This window comes from Crassostrea angulata, chromosome 6 (assembly GCF_025612915.1).
Source record: "Crassostrea angulata isolate pt1a10 chromosome 6, ASM2561291v2, whole genome shotgun sequence".
Classification (NCBI taxonomy): Eukaryota; Metazoa; Mollusca; class Bivalvia; order Ostreida; family Ostreidae; genus Magallana; species Magallana angulata.
The window spans coordinates 61013063-61035090 of NC_069116.1; the positions used below are offsets into that span (position 1 = coordinate 61013063).

The 22028-nt window shown below is 34.6% G+C and overlaps 1 pseudogene; it reads right to left on the reverse strand.

The window, feature by feature from the left end:
* Window positions 1-2792: 2792 nt before the first annotated feature.
* Window positions 2793-21768, reverse strand: LOC128189642 (angiopoietin-4-like; annotated as a pseudogene).
* Window positions 21769-22028: the final 260 nt, after the last annotated feature.

Consider the following 22028-nt stretch of genomic DNA (forward strand, 5'->3'; position numbering starts at 1 on the left):
TCCCATATAGTAAAAAACTGCAATTTACGGCGCACAAAAAATTGCGCTGGTTTTGGACCGATTAACCTAATTTCCGAAAATATTCGATACAAATATTTGATTCCAAAAATATTCTGACATTTTACTACAGATATCATCAATTTACTTGCCTCTGATATTCTTTTAAACTCCATCATCAGCCATGTAAAGTGAAGTGGTGCAGTTTGTTTACATTTAAAAATGGCGACTTTCGAGCTCGACGTGAATTTAACATACTTCAATTGTCGAGGTCGGTAAGTGTGTTTAAGAGAAAGTTTGAGGCAAGTAAAGTACTGATATCAGCAGTAAATTGAATGAAGAGTTAAATGGTGTTATTTGTTTTCACAGAATAACTTTGGAAATAAGATTTACCAGACCAAAACTAGCGCAATTTTTTGTGCGCCGTAAATTGCAGTTTTTTTTTTACTTTGGGAGGCACTGTAGCTCCCAGGTCGTCCATCCGATTTTTTTTCACACCTGCAGCTAGCTGCATCTATAGAGCTATGAATCAACTGTAACTTTCTGTAAGAAAAAGAGGGAATACATGTAATACTTGATAGATGTAGATAATTAAAATGTTTTAAAATGTTTACTCAATCGAAGTGTTTACTTTTTATCATTGCATTTAAATTCGCGTGATTCACTCTAGAACATTAAATTGGGGGCCAAAACTTAATAGGTTCTCTCTGTTTACACTTTCATTGCAATAGCACGTCGACTTTTTGGTGTAATCTACATTAATTGTATTGCGGATTTGCCAAAAATTTTAAATTCAGTACATGATCGGTTCATAATTAATTTTTCTAAAATTCAATATACAATTTGTTTACTATTTTTTCACCAATTATTCAAATATTAAATGATTTTTTTTTAGTTCTTAGTATTAAACAGGATGTTTTAAAATCTAAAATTCCTTGAGTTGAAATAAAGTAGATAAGTTGTAAATATCTAAAGTAATTCTATTTCAGATTTCAGATTTTAACCATTTCTTCCAGAAACCCGATGGGATGCAATTCATAGTTCCGCAATAAAACATGTTTATTGACATCATATTAATTAAATTTTTAGATATACTGCCATGACTGATGAATATTCATCCTGCGGTGATTAAATAGACACAATATCACGTATTTTTTGTAAAAACTAAGATCATTTAGCCTACAAGCTTTAACCAATTGCAACGAGACGAGTGGCTCAGGTTTTTTTTTAGTGTTGCGATAAATTAAAATTTCTTAAACACAAAATCAACAATAAGGCCTATATATTTTTTTAAGAACTCATATTGAATTCTTGTTTACAAGTAATTATGATACGAATGTTCTGCATTACATTTTCTATTCGCCTAGGGATCCACATTAATTAATGACTGTGCCAAATATTCACCTTTATAGTTTCAGGGAGCACAGATTATTGGATGCCGACTGTGTAGATGTTAGTGTACACTATGGATGGCAATAAGTCTAAACAGTTCTCATCAACTATTAATCTATACTGTATAGTCTCAATCGGATCAATATATTAGATAATAATAATAATAATAATAATAATAATAATAATAACACTTGATATTTATATATCTTATTATGTTATTTCACTTTAAAAATACAGGTATACATATAGATAACCAATTAGTTAAAAAATGAATTACGTTGCTTTCTATGTTTCAAGCTCTCGTGGTTGTTGTATTTATATAGGTTTTTGAAATAAACATTTATTCAATAACACAAAGTTTTAAAATTATTCCCACAAAAAAGCCCAAATTAAAAAAAATAACAAACAAAAACAAATCGTGGTCAATGAGTAATTTTCAAAATACGTCTCTTTTCTTACAAGTATATTGATTGGACAAGGTTCAAGGCAAAGAACAAGGCAACAAATCCAAGGAACATGAAACAATTGTTAAAAAAAAATTCTGTAGACAGAAGTTGCAAAACAAAACTAAAACAAACGTATTTTTAAAAAAAATAAACGTACGATAAAACAATAGATACATGTATTCGCGATAATATATAACCTCCGCGAGTAGGTTAATTAAGGAAGCAGATGGACAATTTAGCGTGTTATTTTGACAGGAATATACGAAATCATAAGATTAAACTACTGTTTTGAATCAAACCAAAAACTTACTATTTTCCGTTTAAAAAAAATGTCATTGCTATAAAATCGGATAGTACATTACTGCCACCTCGGTGCATTATCACGTGATAACTATAAATAGCTTACATATATTCTATAATATAAATGAGATAGAAGAGCGCTACTCCGCGATTTACACAAAACAATAAACATAATAAAATATATATTCGTTATCACCACATGCCATAATGAATAATTTGATTACTTGGGTATATGTAATATGTAATATATACAGGGCTTAATACCAGATTTACACATTGTTTTGCAATCATTATTAGCGCACTTATAAATCTATTTGAACTCATCGCAATCAATAAATGCGTCTATAATTAACGCGTGTGAGTTTACATAATGATGTAACAAAATCCGATGTTTAAGATGAGGATAGATCTATCACAATGATCGTATCAATACAAAGAGACTTGTTCTTGGCTTTATTATGATATAAAAGTAAAACCTAGATGTCAGGATCCAGGACGAATCATCAACTGTATTGATTTCAGAGATATCCACGAGATTTTCCAGAAGTACCATACAATATGTCCATGATCAGTTTTCTCAGAGTCGGTGTACTGTCCGTTAATAATTATAAATCAAAGCAAAATATTTACATAATGGTGCAAAAATGTCGGATTGTCTATTGACAAACAAAACCATGCAGGTAAATAAAGTAAATACACAGAGAGAGAAAACTGCTACATTTAGCAACATAATGAGGATAACGTTACATCTCGGTGTCAGGCTCGGGGACGAATCATCAGTTGAATTGATTTCAGAGATGTCCACGAGATTGTCCAGTGATACCATGTAATGTATTTAGGATCAGTTTTCTCAGAGTCGGTGTACTCTCCATTAGGGTTGGCGTGTTGACAGCTCTTGAACCACCATCCCGATCTCCACAAGGTGGCACAGTTACCACTTTGCCTGTCGTTATCCTGGTCCAGTGTAGTAAACTTCATGTTGTTGTGGTAATGCAGGCCATCCCCTACAATCACAGTGGTTGTACATAATCCTGATAATACAACAGTATTCATAAATAGTATAATCATTATGTTTGTACACTTACCTTATATTATAATATTGTCCTAAAACAATTTTTGAAACATTCTGAATGATTGAAGAAACAATGAATCAGCTAATATTTGATGAATAGCATTTTAAAAAAATGTAAATTTATACCAAAAATGATCAATATTCTGGTTTTGCATTTATATGAAACAATGTATATATTTACGAAAGCCGAGAAGGATCATTCGAGATTCGAGATTCGAAATACGAGATTCGAAATACGAGATTCGAGATTCGAAATTCGAGATTCAATATCTAAATTAACCAATCAAATCAAGGATCTGAAAATATGTATCCTAGCGACATCAAACTGTTCTAAATAAAAATCATACGTACATGCTCTTATATACAAATAAATGCTATGTTCACTTCTCCCTACCTAACTAAATAATTATTTGTATTTACTTTTACACAGAATATCTAAGTAGACTAGTAATAATGCAGTGTGCTTCGCGGATCTAAGTGATTTTGTTTGCCCTGGTGCATTTCCACCTGATGCGTTTGAACCCTAAGGTATTTCACCACCAGTAATAGTTTAAAACCCGGGTTTATTCACCCCTTTTGTGTAAAAATGCGGTTATGGTAGAGAACTTCATAAGCGTAGCTAATTTTTTCTGTAGGGGGTCCTAGGCCAATTTTAAAAAATTTTACTATGTAAATTTAATAAGCTCCAATTTTCCCGAGGAGGGGGTCCAGATCCCCTGATCCCCTCCTTTCTAGATCCCCGCATGAAGATTAGTACATGCATCTAAATAATCTAAATATAAATAATCTGTCCTGTTTCACTAATAAATATAAGCATTACTTATCGTTTTTATGTATGCATACAGTGATACACTAGTACTATGATTATAAACAAATCATTGAGATATTATCACATCATACGGAATTATTAATAAATACAATTTTTTTTCCTATTACTCAGTAAACAACTTATTATGAGTCTTACTTTTGGAATTGTTTTCAATATAGAAGGATACCTACTCTCTACAATTAAAGGTAGGGATGATAGGGTGCAAATTTGTTCACATTGCCGATTTCTTGTGCAGAGAACAGTAAAACCTTTTATTTGATTGTGCATGAATATTTCAAAATTAATTGTTGTACATATATTTTGTTATAATTCATTCATTGATATATCAACAAGAAAGAATAAAAGCATATGTTTCACAGCCAAGTTAATTTTCTCTGTAGTTTCCTACCCCCCTACCCCCCACCGCACCAAAATTGACAATAATTACATATAAGTCATACAAATGTTTACTTTTTTTGTAAGTAAATCTCTAATGATGTAAATAAGCACTGCAAACAAAGATGTGTGTATTTAATATACTACTACATTACACTTAGCCAGATAAAATGTAATCAGGATGAAGCTACAAGGGGTGAGTGGTGCAAATTTACCAATTTGTCGCCATACACACAGAACACCAAATAAAGAAACTGTGAGTGGTGTGTGGAATGCATAAAAGATGGCGGCAAATTATCTCAAATAATCAGTGCAAAAACCCACAAATAGGCTGTTATTTGTTACATATCCTGCAAAAACATTGATAAAAAATGTTATCGTCCCATAACATAGCCGATTAAGTTAATGTGTACATATGGTCAACGTACATGTATTTCTAATATACAAGAAGGCGGACGTATCAGGCGGGGATCCAGAAAATTAAATTTCAAAAATGATCGGTTGAATTACATTAAATGCTTTGAAACTATCGCACGGGTCAAAATGCGTGATAGAAGCTATGTACAGTGTAATTGGAAACTTTCATTTTAAATCAATATGTAATATTACCTATTATAACAAATGAGAGTATAGCACAACTGCCACAAGCAATACATGTCCTTTACCGGCACCACCTCCCTCCCCATAAAAAAATGAAACAATTGTCGTTTTATTTGCTAAAATGTGTGTGGTTCAAGATTTTTCTAAAGGACATACCCGATTAGAATTGAAAAAGAGTCGTACGTTTAAAACTAATTTTGTCAAAATTTTTAGATTCATTTGGTAATATTTTGGTCCATTTTGGTAAATATATGCACCAGCGCAGCTCTAATTTATATATAATCAGGCCATAAATTCAAAATATTTTCCAAAATTAATAGCTTTAAATCCAGTGGATGAAAGAAAAGGAAAGCAAGTCGAACTCGATGAGTGCTAATACCTGTGTTGAATGAATGGTACAGGATATGCGCAAAAAAGTCCCATGCGCAGATCTAGAGGGGGGGTCGGGGGGGGTCCCGACCCCCCCTGGAAAATGAAAATTTATTAAATTTACATAGTAAAATTAAAATTATCGCGAAAATATGCCTCGGACCCCCCCTGGCAAACACAATTATCCTTCGGACCCCCCCTGGAAAAATTTTCTGGATCCGCGCATGAGTCCCGTCTACTCTTTCCTACCCTATAATTATTGGAATATTAAATCCGTTTATAAGAGTCAAATTAAAAATCAAGTACGGATATGTACAGTGTACCTGTTTATCAAAAGTAAAACTACTCATAATTTATCTACAGTGCATCGTTATGGAGCTACACAGAAAGTTTTATATTAATTTGCCGAGCCAAATAAAAAAAACCTGGAAAACGAAGAGAAAACAAAGAGGGGACAGAATAACTGACAAATTAATGAGGACTATATAGCCCCCCCCCCCCCCCCCCCTCTTGAAATGTATATACTGAAAACAGATTATTGGCGTACAACATCCGCACACAATTTAAAGAAAATTTCATGGGTTTTTTTTTATCATTTTCGCTAGCTAATGTAAGACATCACAAATACCCCAAACCCCCTCACGGAAAAGGAAATGCTAGGTGATGAGAGAGAGAGAGAGAGAGAGAGAGAGAGAGAGAGAGAGAGAGAGAGAGAGAGAGAGAGAGAGAGAGAGAGAGGGAGAGAGAGAGAGAGATGTAAATCACAGGTGCGCTTACACCGTTAAAATTAAAGCTTGCTAGTTGGTCTGCCCTACCCTAGCTACCTCCTCTCTTTTCTCGTTTTAGAGGCTTAATTATTGTCTATATATGCTTGTAACAAATCAAATCAATTTCAAATTCTAAATCAAACTGAATTTGACACTACAAAACTCTCTCTGTGTCTGTCTGTCTGTCTGTCTGTCTGTCTGTCTGTCTGTCTGTCTGTCTGTCTGTCTCTCTCTCTCTCTCTCTCTCTCTCTCTCTCTCTCTCTCTCTCTCTCTCTCTCTCTCTCTCTCTCTCTCATATCGACAATGGCATTGCCATACCCTACAATACATTATTCGTATCTGGATTTTTGTCTTTGAGGTTGTAAATCATTATATCTTCTATGGTTTAAAACTTTGTCATAACCTATATTTTGACATGTCGATTATTTCATTGAGTTTCGTTTCATAGCTAAAACATTTAGATTAAACAGATCTTTCTTCGCGAGCCGATTTTTACACAGTTGGGGCGAATACACTTTTGGTTAAAATTGTTCGGGGGGGGGGGGGGGAATACATACAGGGCAAACAAAACCACTTAGATTCGCAAAGCCAACAGTGTTATTTCTAATTTAATTGTTTATACTGTGTGGGGTTAATTCATCAATGTTAATTGAACCATTTTATAACCACTATATAAGAGCTATTAGGACATTTATTTGTAGGAAAGAGCATGTACGAATGATCTTTATTTAGAACAGTTTGATGTTGCTAGGATACAGGTTTCAGATCCATGATTTGATTGGTTAATTTAGATATTGAATCTCGAATTTCGAATCTCGAATCTCGTATTTCGAATCTCGTATTTCGAATCTCGAATCTCGAATGATCCTTCTCGGCTTTCGTATATATTCTCCTATAAATCATTTAAGGATGTTGTTTACTCAGGGTTTGAGTTCTCAAATCCGGATTGTTAAAAAGTTCAATTTCATGAGTAAAACTTGTTTTAGATACAAAAAGCATTTATGAAATGAATTATTATTGACATAAAAATCAATATGTTTACTAAATTATGGAATTAGGCTCTGACAAATCTTGATTTTTAGAAAAACAGGAAATTCGGGCTAAATTTTTCAGATTTTGTTTTCCACTGAAATATTTTTGGTAGTTCTTTAATATTTAAAGTAAAAATTTTATCTGTTAGTCAACATAATTTTGCATATTTTCTGTTCGTTTTATCTTGCTTTTTCGTTTAGATAATTGTATGGCACACACTACAAAAATATTGAAAAATGCATAAAAATGATAAAAGACACCATATCTCGAAATTTTGATCATTGACCTCATATACATTTTAACCCAGCAGAAAAAGGTCAATATACTTAGCTTAATACTATAAATGTTTTAACATTATCATCATTCAGTTTTTTGTTATATTGAATCAAAAATGGGTAGTGATTTGAAAACTGATAGAGGAAATTCGGACTGGAATATCTATAAAAATTGTGAATGAAAACTTAATGTTTTGTGTCCATTTAATGTCACTACCATTCATAAACTGTATTTCATTTGTTAAAGAGTTAAGCAATTTGTATTATTTTCAAAATTAAGAAAATCTCAAGCATAGAGTACAATTTTATTGGATTTTTCTTAAATTTTCAAAAAATATTCAATGGCCATTAACTCAAAAAGTAGGTCATTGACCTACTTTTTTGAAAGTGAAGAATAACACTACCATGTAAGGTCTATGACACACACAAGTTGGTTTTTTATTATCATCAGTGGAATTTTTTTTCATTCTGAGTAAACGTCACCCTTAAATGCGCTGTTTAAGAGGAATTTTTAGGTAATCATTTTGCAACCCATTATGGCCAGGCATTCAGAAGTTGGAGTTCTATTCGCTTTTTGCTATTCACTATTCGAATAGCGAATAAAATTCTCTGGTCGGTTCGCTATTCAAATTACCGTAAACATGCTAATAAACGTAAATTCAAAATTTCATATAAACTTCCATTTTTAATTGAAAAAACAGTTTTATTGTATTGACCTCACCTGAACATTGACATAATGAACACGACCAGTTAGAGGCATAGCTAGCCTGGCAAAAATAGGACATTTCATATAATACAATTATAATGGGACATCTTTCAAGGGGCTGGCTAACACCCTGTATCCTATATCTGGGCCTTCATATTTGGTGAGGATGGGGCCCCGGGACAGCCCAGTCGACCCTCAAAAGGATTTGGGTTTAACGACTAGTAAGAAGCTTAGCTAGCCTGGCGAAAAATGCGACATTTCGTAAAATACAGTTATAATGGGATTTCTTTCAAGGGGCTGGCTAACACCCTGTATCCCATATTTGGGCCTTTATATTTTGTTATGTTGAGGCCCCGGGACAGCCCAGTCGACCCTCAAAAGGATTTGGGTTTACACGACCAGTTAGAGGCTAAGCTAGCCTGGCGAAAAATGCGACATTTCGTATAATACAGTTATAATGGGATTTCTTTAAAGATGCTGGCTAACACCCTGTATCCCACATCTGGGCCTTCATATTTGTTGAGAATGGGGCCCCGGGAGAGTCCAGTCGACCCTTCAAAGGAATTGGGTTTACACGACCAGTAAGAGGCTAAGCTAGCCTGGCGAAAATAGGACATTTTGTATAATACATGTACAATTATAATGGGATTTCTTTCAAGGGGCTGGCTAACACCCTTTATCCCACATCTTGGCCTTCATATTTGGTGAGGATGGGGCCCGGGGGAAGCCCAGTCGACCCTCAAAAGGAATTGGGTTCACACGACCAGTAAGAGGCTTAGCTTGCCTGACGAAAAATAGGACGTTTCGTATAATACAGTTATAATGGAATATCTCTCAAATGGCTGGCTAACACCTGTATCCCATATATCGGCCTTCATATTTAGTAAGGATGGGGCCCCGGGACAGCCCAGTCGATCTTCAAAAGAAACTGGGTTTACACGCCCAGTAAGAGGCTTAGCTAGCCTGGCGAAAAATGCGACATTTCGTATAATACAGTTATAATGGGATTTCTTTAAAGGGGCTGGCTAACATCCTGTATCCCATATTTGGCCCTTCATATTTGTTGAGGATGGGGCCCCGGGACAGCCCAGTCGACCCTCAAAAGGAATTGGGTTTACACCACCAGTAAGAGATTAAGCTAGCCTGGCAAAATTATGACATAATACAGTTATAATGGAATATCTTTCAAGGGGCTGGCTAACATCCTGTATCCCACATCTTGGCCTTCATATTTGGTGAGGCTGGGGTCTCGGGACAGCCCAGTCAACCCTCAAAAGAAATTGGGTTTACACGACCAGTAAGAGGCTTAGATAGCCTGGCGAAAATTGGACATTTTGTATAATACAATAATAATGGGATATCTTTCAAGGGTCCTGGCTAACACCCTGTATCCCACATCTGGGCCTTCATATTTGGTGAGGATGGGGCCCCGGAGCAGCCCAGTCGACCCGCAAAAGGAATTTGGTTAACACGGCCAATAACAGGCTTGGCTAGCCTGGCGAAATGAGGAAATTTCGTATTATACAATTATAATGGGATATTTTTCAATGGGCTGGCTTACACTCTTTATCCCATATTTGGGCCTTCATATTTGGTTGGAATTAGGCCCCAGGACAGCCCAGTAGACCATTAAAGGGAATTGGGTTTACACGGCCATTAACTGGCTAAGCGGGCCTGGCGAAAATAGTAAATTTCGTATAATACAATTATAATGGGATATCTTTCAAGGGGCTGGCTAACACTCTGATTCCCATATCTGGGCCTTCATATTTGGTGAGGATGGGGCCCCGGGAGTCCAGAGGGAGTTCATGATTTTCATCTGATTATTTCCACGGGAACCAGGAATAAGATAAAGGCCCACATCTGTTGGTGAAAGAATGAAATCATTTTTAAAAATGCAAATACATGTACTTCCAACAAGCTTGATCATCTCTTAACAGAACATAAAATGCTTTGATTGATTGCTATATCGGGAAAAACTCTCTTTTGTTTTTGATATCATAAATCTTTAACTAATATATTTCTTTCCTAGTTGACAATTACTATTTACCAATTAGCTTTAAAAAGAATAAGGCTTGAAAAACGGAATTTGCACGAGTGTGAAATTAAACCTGGTAGTTGTGGAGACCTAAGCTTTTCCTTCACATAAAATGCATTTAATGGACATTGCCCCAAGATCAGTTTGTTTTTCTGAGTCAATGATAAATTTTTCATCATGTAATAAATCATTAAATTTGTATGTATAATGGGCGTTAACTACATGTATATGTAAATATACATACATGTATTACGCATATAGATGTACATGAGTGCTAATGTTTATATCTTTTGGATGTGTTAATTGTACATTATGAACGTTTATTATACAATATTACTGCAACCCCTTTGAGGACCCTTAATGATCAATAAAGAATTGAAATTTACAGCTTTAAAGAATTGTTGAATTTTCACGATAAGTTATAACTTTGAAGACTTTGTTTTTTAATTTATCAAAAAGAAGTATTTGCTTTTAAAGATATCGGATAATTTTGGCACTCAGTTTCATAAGTGCCTGATACATGCACAAACAATTTAGAACACATGCAGACAAGGAATATAGCGAGGACAGCGCACCAGTGTTGACTGAAATGCACGCAAATGGAATTCCAAGCGAGGTGGTAGTAGTTGTAGAAGAGACATAGATTTATAACATCAATATTAATTCAAACAAATAGTGCAACATTAATTAAAATCAAGGAATAAATATTTGCACATCAATTGTTTTCTTTAATATGTGTTTTGGTATTTACAGCAGGGAGGGGGGGGGGGGCACAACTTTCCTGGATTGTCTTTTTTTTCTTCAAACAATAAATTTAAATACACTTAAATGCATACATGTACTAGTCATTAATAGTTATACAATATCTAACATTTTGCTGCCGGACTTAGATTCAGTTCTCTTAAATCTATCACAATTTTGCAAGTCGATAAAAAGTGGGAACCTTAGTTCCGGTGTAGCGTATAGTTACCATTCCGGCGTAGCGTATAGTTACCATACTAGGATGTCCATGCATGGATTTAGAGCAGAGAGTCGCCCACACCCACCAAACAAAATTATCTGTCAGAGCCCCCCCCCCCCTCCCACGGGAAATTTTCTGAATACGGGCATCGCCCTAAGTGGGCTTTTCACAAGTGTGTAGCCATGTGTTTCTATAATATTTACAGAGAGGATGCCTTCAAGATCAAGAAAAATTCATCCAAAAGGAGGGGGCTGAAATATAATTTGGGGGGGGGGGTGTTTGACCCTCTCCCTCTAGATCTACATATATACTTGCCAACTCTAGTTACAGTGGGGTTTTCTCTGGTGTCTATAAAAATATATATAATGCCAAGTGACTAAATAATGTCATGTACACACCGCCTCCTTTACATAAAATGCTGTAAATCATTGAGTTATTGGGCGAAGCAGAGCATATTTCAGGTGTTTGGGTGGGGTGGGGTTTGGGGGGGGGGGTCATTGCTGCTTAAAATCAATTTGGATCCGAAGCATAGTGTTGACAAAGAAAACACAAGGTTAGGCATTTCTGTGTCTTGCGCGTTTTTTTCTAAATATTGAAGGAGACCTTGACTTTCATATCGCTTTCTTGTTTTGTTTACTTTGGGTGGTGGCATGGGATGGTTTCGCAGGAAAGACACGGTCAAATTTTATAAAAAGGGGTAAACATGAGGTTTGGGTAGTTATTTGAGGGTTAAAAATTCCTAGAATATTCATTTCTTATATTTTGTGGATAAAGGGGCTTATGTCTATGTCATTGACAAATGACACTTTAGATGCGAAACTCTGCCTTCTATTTTCACTTTCGATTTTTAATGGAAAAGGAAGGAGGGCTGTCAAAACATGAAATCTCACTCGAATGGAACGTGAATGATTTCAAAACAATTCTTGAATATTTGCACTGATATACATTAGGCTGCAAATCCTATCGTAGTTTATGGGAGGCGCCCGGGATTAGAGAGTATAATTGGACCACGTATATAAAAAAAAAAGCGAATAAGGGACAATTCTTCAAACAAAAATTTGAGATCGACCCTGGCTATTCTAAAAAATGTTTAATGTAAGTTGTACATTTTTTATTCCGCAATGTCGGAAATGAGTTTTGATCATGTCTCCCAAACATGTAAACCAGTTGAAACAAATTTTAGAAATCCACTGAAAAAAAACCATACTCTGAAAAAAAAACAATCAATATATGCTTTACCTTTCCTCCACCTATAGAAACATTTTCATTTTCAACTTTAAGTTAAATATGAATGAATACCTCGCATTTCAGCAAAACGTGAAGAAATAATCAAACATGACTATGATATAAACCAATTTCAAATTACAAAACGACGTATAAAATAAGGTGTAAATTACTAATTTTCGATTAACCATTAACCGCTATAACAACAAAAGACAGAGCTGTCCCGGGGCCCCATCCTCACCAAATATGAAGGCCCAAATATGGTATACAGGGTGTTAGCCAGCCCCTTGAAAAAAATCCCATTATAACTGTATTATACGAAATGTCGCATTTTTCGCCAGGTTAGCTAAGCCTCTTACTGGTCGTGCTCATTATGTCAATGTTCAGGGTAGGTCAGCAAGTAATAATTTTTACTATAAAACTATTTTTTTCAAATAAAAAGTGAAGTTATAATGGAATTTTGAATTTACGTTTATTAGCATGTTTTCGGTAATTTGAATAGCGAACCGACCACAGAATTCTATTCGCTTTTCGAATAGTGAATAGCGAAAAGCAAATAGAACTCCAACTTCTGAATGCCTTATGGCCACACCTTACAACTGGGGACCAAACTTAACTAACTTCAGTCTTCCCTACCTGAGAATGTTTCCACACAAATTACAGCTTTCCTGGCTGATTTGTTTCTGAGGAAAAGATTTTTACAGATGCACTATGTAAAAATTTGACCCCCCCCCCCCCCTGTCTTTGCACAAATTTGCGTTTACATTACCTGGGGATGCTTCCACACGAATTTTAGCTTTTCTGGCCAAATAGTTTTTTTTAAGAAGAATAAAAACTGTCCAGAACAAACCGCTTACTATCTTAATCAAAGTACTGAAGTACTGAAAGCCGGACTCTTTTGGTGTGTCTTTATGCATATTGTGTAGTAAAGACTGAAAATCTCTCTCTCTCTCTCTCTCTCTCTCTCTCTCTCTCTCTCTCTCTCTCTCTCATGCTTTTAATGTCGGCAAAGCATCAGAGAGCGACCAAATTTTGTAAGCGGCTATAAACAAAAAATATGTCTGTCTAGTAGAAGTTAAAAAGTTTAACAGTTGCTGCCTTGATTTTTGCAACAAGCATTATATATTCAATCCCCGTTTCTTCATCGCGCAGCAAAGTAGTTCATGGAAATTCATGCGCATTGTATGTGTCCAAAATGCATAGTAATGTTTTAAAAACACGTTATTAATAAGAAAACTAAAAAAGATAGACAATTCATTCGAAATTTAAAAAAAAGAAACAAAATGCCAACACTTTTGACAAAACGTGGCTCTTTGTGTAACTATTTGGTATAGCGGAAGCTTTACCTTGACGCTGTTTGGTTTTTTGTTTATTTGTGCTATTTATAGTAACATTGGCGATTTGCCTGCCTATAGCCAAAACTCTGCTTTCAGCAGAGCCCGGCTAAAAATTCATAGAGCAAAATGCAAATTCAAAGCAGAGCTCCAGAAAGATACAGATGTGATTAGGTTCCTAGAATAAACAATATATTCAATGAAATATATTTGCGTGCGTGCGTTCGTGCGTGTGTGTGTGTGTGTAAAATTTGGCCACACACTACCACCGGGTGTCATGATTTGAACAAACTTGAATCTACCCTACCTAAGATGATTCACAAGTTTCAGCTTAGTGACAACCATTAATGATACAACGCTGCTTAATGATGTAAATCGCATTCAGCGTTGCAATTAAAATAAGCAAATATCGACACCCTCAACTGCTTATGATACACAATTATATGATCATTAAAACCCCTGTCACACTGGAGCTACGCCCTCACGGCGATCCCGCTGCGTCCTTAAATAATATAAAACGCCAAGGTAAACGCAGTAGACTCTCTTATAGCGCCGTAACAACGCAACGGCACCTTCGTCCGTCGCGGTGGGATCGCCTTGAACATTTTAGAACGCCATGCAACGGCGCGCACTTTGAATATGCACAAAGTACGCGCTGTGGATCTGCATTCTGATAAATACGCCTTTAAAGCGTAGTGAGGTATCCGTGACAGCGCCGTAAGATCTCTTACAGCGACGCAAGAGCTCCGTCTTCGCGCCCAAGGAACGCAGCTAATCGCAGTGTAGACGCAGTGATAATTCAATTGCCCTTGCAAGGAGACCTCATGGAGTCCTTCAGGATCTCACTGCGTCTCTATCGTGCCCTCATTGCGCATCTACAGCGTTGTTTCTCTTTTGACTGCGTTCACACAGCGACCCCAAAGAGCTGTTGCTACGTTCATCGCGCTCTCGTGACGTTTCTTCTGCGTTTATACCGCACTCCCACGGCGTTTTAAGTGCTTGTCATCAAGACCACGAAAACTCGAACAATGACTGTTGCACAATAGCAAACGATGTAATAATTATCAAACTGGATGTAGATGACAATGTAAAATGTAGCATTTGCTAATTTTCCAAGACCAATCTATGGAAGTACTAGATGGAACTCATGCCATTAGGTTCTAATGTTTTCACATCTTTTCTATGTTTTCTAACAACTAATAGCGAATCTTTTTTTTGTAGACCTGACTACTAAGAGTTTTGTCATGGTTCTTCACAAATTGTTTAGAAGTAGTTATCTTTCAATTACAATGTGCCTTTTCATTAAATCAAAACTATTTTTTAATCATTTATTTACTACTTGTAAATTCTTGTTTGTTCCCCATACAATTGTACAAATTAATATTAACCTACCAAAAGTAAGGAACGTCTTGTGCACGCAGTCAGCCCGCAGAGCACGCCATTGACGCGCGATAAAAACTCCAAGCACGTCATGAGTTCTCGGCGGAGACATTTTATCGCCAAGTAGAACTCCGTGGAAACGCAGTTACACACCGTGGGAGCTCCATAAAAACGCCTCGGTCGCCGTCAGGACACCGTGATATCTCTACTTGTAAAATATTCAATTAAAACTTCAATTTTTTTTTCAGAATTTTCCTTGCGATCCTATGGCGATGCGATTCCATGAATTTTACAACGCCGTGAACACGCCATGGGGACGCAGTTTGGTGTGATGTGGCCTTAAGCGTTGCAGTCGCACCCTTTAATGATACAAAACGATAATTTTTCATTTTCCCAAATTTGCTCAACAATCATCATTTTAGTTTTTAAGATCAATTCTATGTTAAAAATCAAAGTTATATAGGAGTCCAGGCATTCATAGTCACCAATCATCTTTATATTACATACAGTGATACATATGTTGATGTAATAAGTTGCTAGATAACATAAATTTGAATTAATTACATGATAAAAGAAAAATATTGGAGGGCAAACCAACATCTAAAGAATGTTTCCAGAGAAACCGAAAATTATTTTAAAAACATGATTATTTCGTATTTTATGAATATCATAGAAGTCATTTAACCAAACTTATAGATGTATATCTGTATTTGAAATATACACTTCAAATAAAAAGCTGACATTTGTTGCTATAGTTACAAGGCAAAAATAAAGATAATCAAAGTGATTCTGTAAAGCGAAAATACTTGTTTAAATGAAATTTACAACCATTCTTTGTTACTATTGGTAGTAAACAATCCATAATTTTATATGAAATTTATTCAAGCATTATTGAACATAGTTAAATTGCAATTGCTGAGGAAACACGTAAAGTTTAACAAATAATTCAGAAATTCTTAATTGTTCGAAAAGTCATGGAAACAGCCATTTATTTTGCTAAAATGCAGTTGCAACTGATATTACATAAAAGTTAAGAACATGTTTTGTCATTTTAATCAATTTATTTTAAAGTATTACGTTACAAATATGAGGAGAAATTGTTCAAAGGTACCTCAAATATGCAGATTTTTGAGATTTTAATTGTTGTTACCAAAGCAACATATTTCAATTTTCACATATATTATCTTTGTTGCCAAAAGAAAACAACCGGTTGATTTTATAAATTTAAAACTGTTTATGTTTGAAATAACTTGCCCATGAATAATTTTCTATAACATAAAAAATACACAGTATTTTGTACCTAATTATTTTATTCTGTGTAACTGAAACTGCTGCAATTACTGTATATTTCTCCAAAATAGCTTGAAACGGTAATTTTTCAATCTTTTGCCCCTGTTACCATGACAACCGGTCTCCATAGCAAGCGTCTAAGGTTGTCTTGCATCTTTATATAACAATGGGTAGGAAATAACGAAACGAAGAAAATCGGTGACAATGTGTGACCACTGAATTTTGATATTTAGAGAGATGATCTTAATAAATGTACCTGTACTGTTTCTGCACATGTTCTGTAATAATGATATTACTTTGTATTAAAATAAACACCGAAAAAACATGTAAAGTTGTTATAGATTTGGAGAATTAAGCAGGACAGCAATATATGTCAGATATTGTACACATATCAATAAATATAACACTTATGTGTATAGATCATTTTTTAAAGGAAAGGGGCGGCTTGATCACAGATACGTCATTAAAATAACCCCTCATATAAACAAATAACTTATTTGTCCAAACAAATAGGTTATTCGCCAACTAATTCATCCGAACAAACAAGATTTATTATTTTTCTTCTGGTCCTTCCACGCCGCCGTAATATTATCATGTCATGGAAAAACATTAAGAACTAAAATTATGAAAGAAGCAATTTTTTAGTTACCGAACACTTCTTTAATGACCAAAATTAAATTAATTATTTCATTTTTAATAACAGCTATGTGTATTAAATGGTCTTCTCTTGGTCTGTATGGATTTTTTAAATTTCAGCAATAAAGGACGTAAATGCCTTGTGATTAACATATCAAATAAGATAACGTAGATGCATTTTAGTGCTAGTTATATTATTACAAAGGTAACTTGATCTGGGTCGGATTACGTGGAGTTGTCAGGTTTAGATCATCAGATCAGAAGTAACGTATAGGGTCGAGTTTGATTCTAATGATTTTCGCCTAGCACTTTGATTAAGATCCTCGAGCTCTATGATAATGAATTTATTATCCTTCCACAAAGTTAAAAACAAACAAACAAAACCATTATATTAACTGAACACAACTTATTCTAAATAAACACTTTAAAAACGCGCTAACAGGTAAAAGTTATTTATTGTGTACCACGTCATTAGCGTAAGAGAGTGTTGGTAATGCATGTAACTCCGCTTCGCGGGTTTGATATGATGATTCCCGCCTTGCGAATCCGCGTAATCATAATCGCGGCGACTTTATTTCGCAGTTAACTGATTAATTGCTTCGCGACGACTAATGTTCGCATCCAAGTCTTATCCAGACTCTTGTTGTTATACATGTAACAACCATACGACAAGAAATGGTTCCTGGCTGGAATATAGATCTTTCGCTTTTTAAGCGATAAACGTTTATATGCAAAACGCTTAATGGCATTTAACCAAACTATTTGGGCAGCCTGATGCTTAGTCACAGTGAAACCTATGATTTAACAAACTATTGACAGTGCTGAAAACAAGACCAATTAAAATTACGCATATTACTAGTATTTAATGAAATTAATTCATTTAAGAGCTTAATCATAATCATTACGTGTGTTGGTTACAAATAAAATTCTCAAAAAGGAAAAATACAGCTCTTATAATTGCACAATATTATCGTCACTGCACAGTATAATTACCCGCATTCCCACTGTACCCCTGCACCTCCAATTTATATTTACTGGTCTCATTTCCGACAGAAAACCGAGAGTAGACAGCATATGCCTTTTCTCCGTTGAATCTTTCCATATCAACTCGCAGTTCCTGGGGCTTTAGTGATGTCAATCTATGTAGCATGTCATTTCCTGTAAAAACCATGTCAATGTATCATGTTCTTTTTTTCATTCCCTCTGATCTTAATCTATTTATCTTTATTCAATATGTAAATGTTTTTGTTTTGTTTTTGCAAATCTACTCAATTTCTGTATTTGGTCATAGTTCAACCTAATGAACATTTATTTGTATATCTAGCAAAACAAATTTATAATATAACAGTTTCATTGCATTGATATATCCATTTAAGTTAAAATAAGTTATATTGAACATGATTTATAGTTTACAAGGGCCAGCGTGTTCAACAAGATGCCTTCGATTCCAGTCTGACAACTAAAAAGGACCCCCGATTACCAACCGTTAGTGATTTTCTTACGTATTTATTTTATAAGAACAAAGAATACAAAATCTTTAAGCACAAAAATTATTGTATGAAATATTGTATAAATCCTTAATTGTTCATATAAATGTTGCATATAAATATACATGCTCTCATTGAGATTCAATAAATAACTTCTAAAGCAGCATATCATCTAATACCTAAAATATCGAACCGTATCAGAATTTTTTTCTCAAGTAGGTTTTTTTATTAAGATGCACCGTATTGTCACTTTAAGTTAAAAAGGTCGCGTCAGATGACAATGGGATATTTTCAATCACATTCATGCTCGACCCAACCTGTTGCATTCTAAAACATATATAATTGCGAGTGCACAGTTTTAATACATTTGATAATGTTTGATATAACCACCTCTTTGACTTACATTTTTCGTTTATATCTGTCCTGCTATAGATAATGCTATTTTTAAAAAATGTAATCTACCTTGATATTAATTTTATTACGTAAATTATTTGATAAAAATCTGGAGAGAGAGAGAGAGAGAGAGAGAGAGAGAGAGAGAGAGAGAGGGAAAAGAGAGAGAGAGAATATAAATTAGATTGAGATGAAGAAAAATTAATACCAATCCAATACTCGTGATCAGCATTTCCAAATCCGTTCTTGTATTCCGTCCAGTTTCGGTAAAAGTCAACTGATCCATTTATTCTCCGTTGAATTACCTGTTACATATTGAGAGGAAGCTCTTTCAAAAATATGTGAGTTCAACAATATGGATAGCGAGAGGGTTCAATATTCTATCTACGTAATTATGAACTTGTGTTTCCTAAATGGGTTATTCATTTAATGTAAATGGAGAAATGTAAATTTTTAACTCTGTTATTGAGTCTTAGTATTTAACCATTTCTAAATCGTCATTTGTAAGGTTTCTCGGGTTTCGATTGTTGATTGTTGATTCATAATCCGTTTGATGCAAGTTTGACATCTGTACGTGCGTCATTCGTGATTTGTATTTCTATATGTGTAAGGTAATTCAAATTATGACAAAAGGGGGCCCTGGTACGTCGAATCTTATGGGAAATGGACTACAAAACCAGGTTATGATATCAAAATGCGCCTACGATAATTCATACCCGATATAATTAACTACTAGATAAAGAATCTCTTTACAATAACGCAAATAAATGAGGAAAATAAATTTGGTTATTTGACTATGTAAATTTAAGAAATTTGAATTTTTCAGGGGAGGGGGTATATCACAAAACCCCCTTTAGATCCTTTTTCAACGAAAAAATTAAAGATATTTTTAAATCGTGCAAAAATTAATGATATTGTTTATTTTATATTTGGAAACCAAAATATGAGCTTGTACTATCTTAGTAAGACCATGTTTATTAACAATCAATGAAAACATTTTTAAAAAATGTGTCATGCAAAGAATTTCCTAAAATGCTCAAAAGTGATTTTTTTTATATTTTGGGCTAAAAATCGTCGCTACCCAATATAGACTGGCACATTATTTTAAAACTCAGAACTGTATATAAGGTATGTATAAGAGAGAGAGAGAGAGAGAGAGAGAGAGAGAGAGAGAGAGAGAGAGAGAGAGAGAGAGAGAGAGAGATATGTATACAAATAAGAAACACCGATCTATTCACTCTTCTTTGTTGAACTACAAGTTCTATATTTAGAACATTTTAAAAAAGTTTATTTGTGTGCGACAAAAATCTGATACTAATTAGTTAGTCCTAATAAGGAGATGTGAAAGGATAAACCATCAACTCTTCCTTGAAAATACTATTGTTACTATTATTAATATTATTATTATAATTATATTATGGAGTGTGTGTTTGGGAGAGGAGGGTGTTTGAGAGAGAAAGAGAGAGAGCTTACTGTCCATCTTCCATAGTCGGTGGTCATATCACAGTATACGGACGTAGGTTTATATGATAAACCTATGATATTGTACACCCCGTTTCTCCCTCTGGTATATGGGTGTTTTTCAAAATTTTCCGCACAATCAAAACCCAGTATGTCATGCACCTTAAGAAGAGACTGGCCAATCATTTCCACATTCCGAAGAATATTTATAGCTTCTCCTGTAGAAAACTGCTCGACCACAAACAAAGTCGAATTTCTTAAATTGCCAAGAGCTTTCTCACTTTTCTCACTATTATTTCCAAGAACGAGTGCAAAATTTTCTAGTTCATCTTGAATCACTTTTATTACATTTGTTTCTACATTGTCAATGTTCTCCCCTATTTTTCCTGAACATACAGACAGTGTTTTGTTGACTCTAAGGACAACAGAGTCAATCACAGAGAGCATGGCAGCCTGTTCGTTTTGTAACTGATCAGATAGCCCATCAAATGCTTTGTTCAAATTGCTTATCTTTTGGTTCAATTGAATATCATCTATGCTGGACAAATTGGCTGTAACGGTTACGATTTTCTGGCTTAAATTTTGATGTCCAGTATGAATAGTTGAAACTAGATAACTAAATTTTTCATCAATTGTTTCAGTCAAATTGGTTGTAATGGACACTAATTCCTGTTTAAGCAGCCGCTGCTCATCTTGCATTGTAGGGAAACTTTCATTGTAAAATATAAGTAAATCTGTTAAAGTTTCGCGCTTTAAATTCTCCTTGCTGTACTCTGTAGAGAGGGTGTAAACTGAATTTTGCAGATCACTTATATTTTGTCCGTTACTTTTATTGGCTTTCAATGCAGACGCCTTGTAGCCTGTTGTCTTCATACGACCACTGGTTTTCGTATTAGCGTTACCAGAAAAACTGGATCTAATGGACACTATTTCCTGTCTTAGGAGTCGTTGCTCAGTTTGAATAATGGAAAGTTGTTCAATTATTTTCTCATCTTCGGCTGAAGATTGACTAATCAAATTTTTAATAAATTCCTTTTGCTCATCGACAATATCCTTTTTGATTCCCTCTATCATATCCCGAAACTTTGTTTCTATTATTGCATCGTCTCCATTAAATCTTTTTAACAACATCTTTTCAATACCCTGACTAAATTGTTCCAGTCCAGTTTTCATTAAGTTTAACGCCGAGTCTTTGTACACATTTCCTATCTTCTCACTCATCACATGTTCATTTATTGACAGAATTAATAAAGTCTGAATCAGTATTCCAAACAGCTTCACCATTTCTGAGTTATTTGCCATTGCAGTGTTGTTCTCTTGACGAATAACAGTCATACAATTGTACAGATCTTTCTATGATGGCAATTTTTTCTGTTGTTGTCTTAATGTCAAGTACATAAACAGCGTAAAAAGATAAATGAAGTATTTCCTGTTTCATAAACAGTTGACCCCGTTGAGATTTAGTTAATGATTACTTTAACTCGTTTGGATATGTCATGTTGTGTGTTTTCCCCTCTTACACGAAGAAATGTAAAGTAGTCAGAATTTTACGACTTGCTTAAAGCAGATGCGTTAATACATAGAAAACAGGAGACTGAAGGTCGAATTAAATAGTGTAATTTATCTGGTCATATATCGGTTATGATAACAATTAGTATTAATC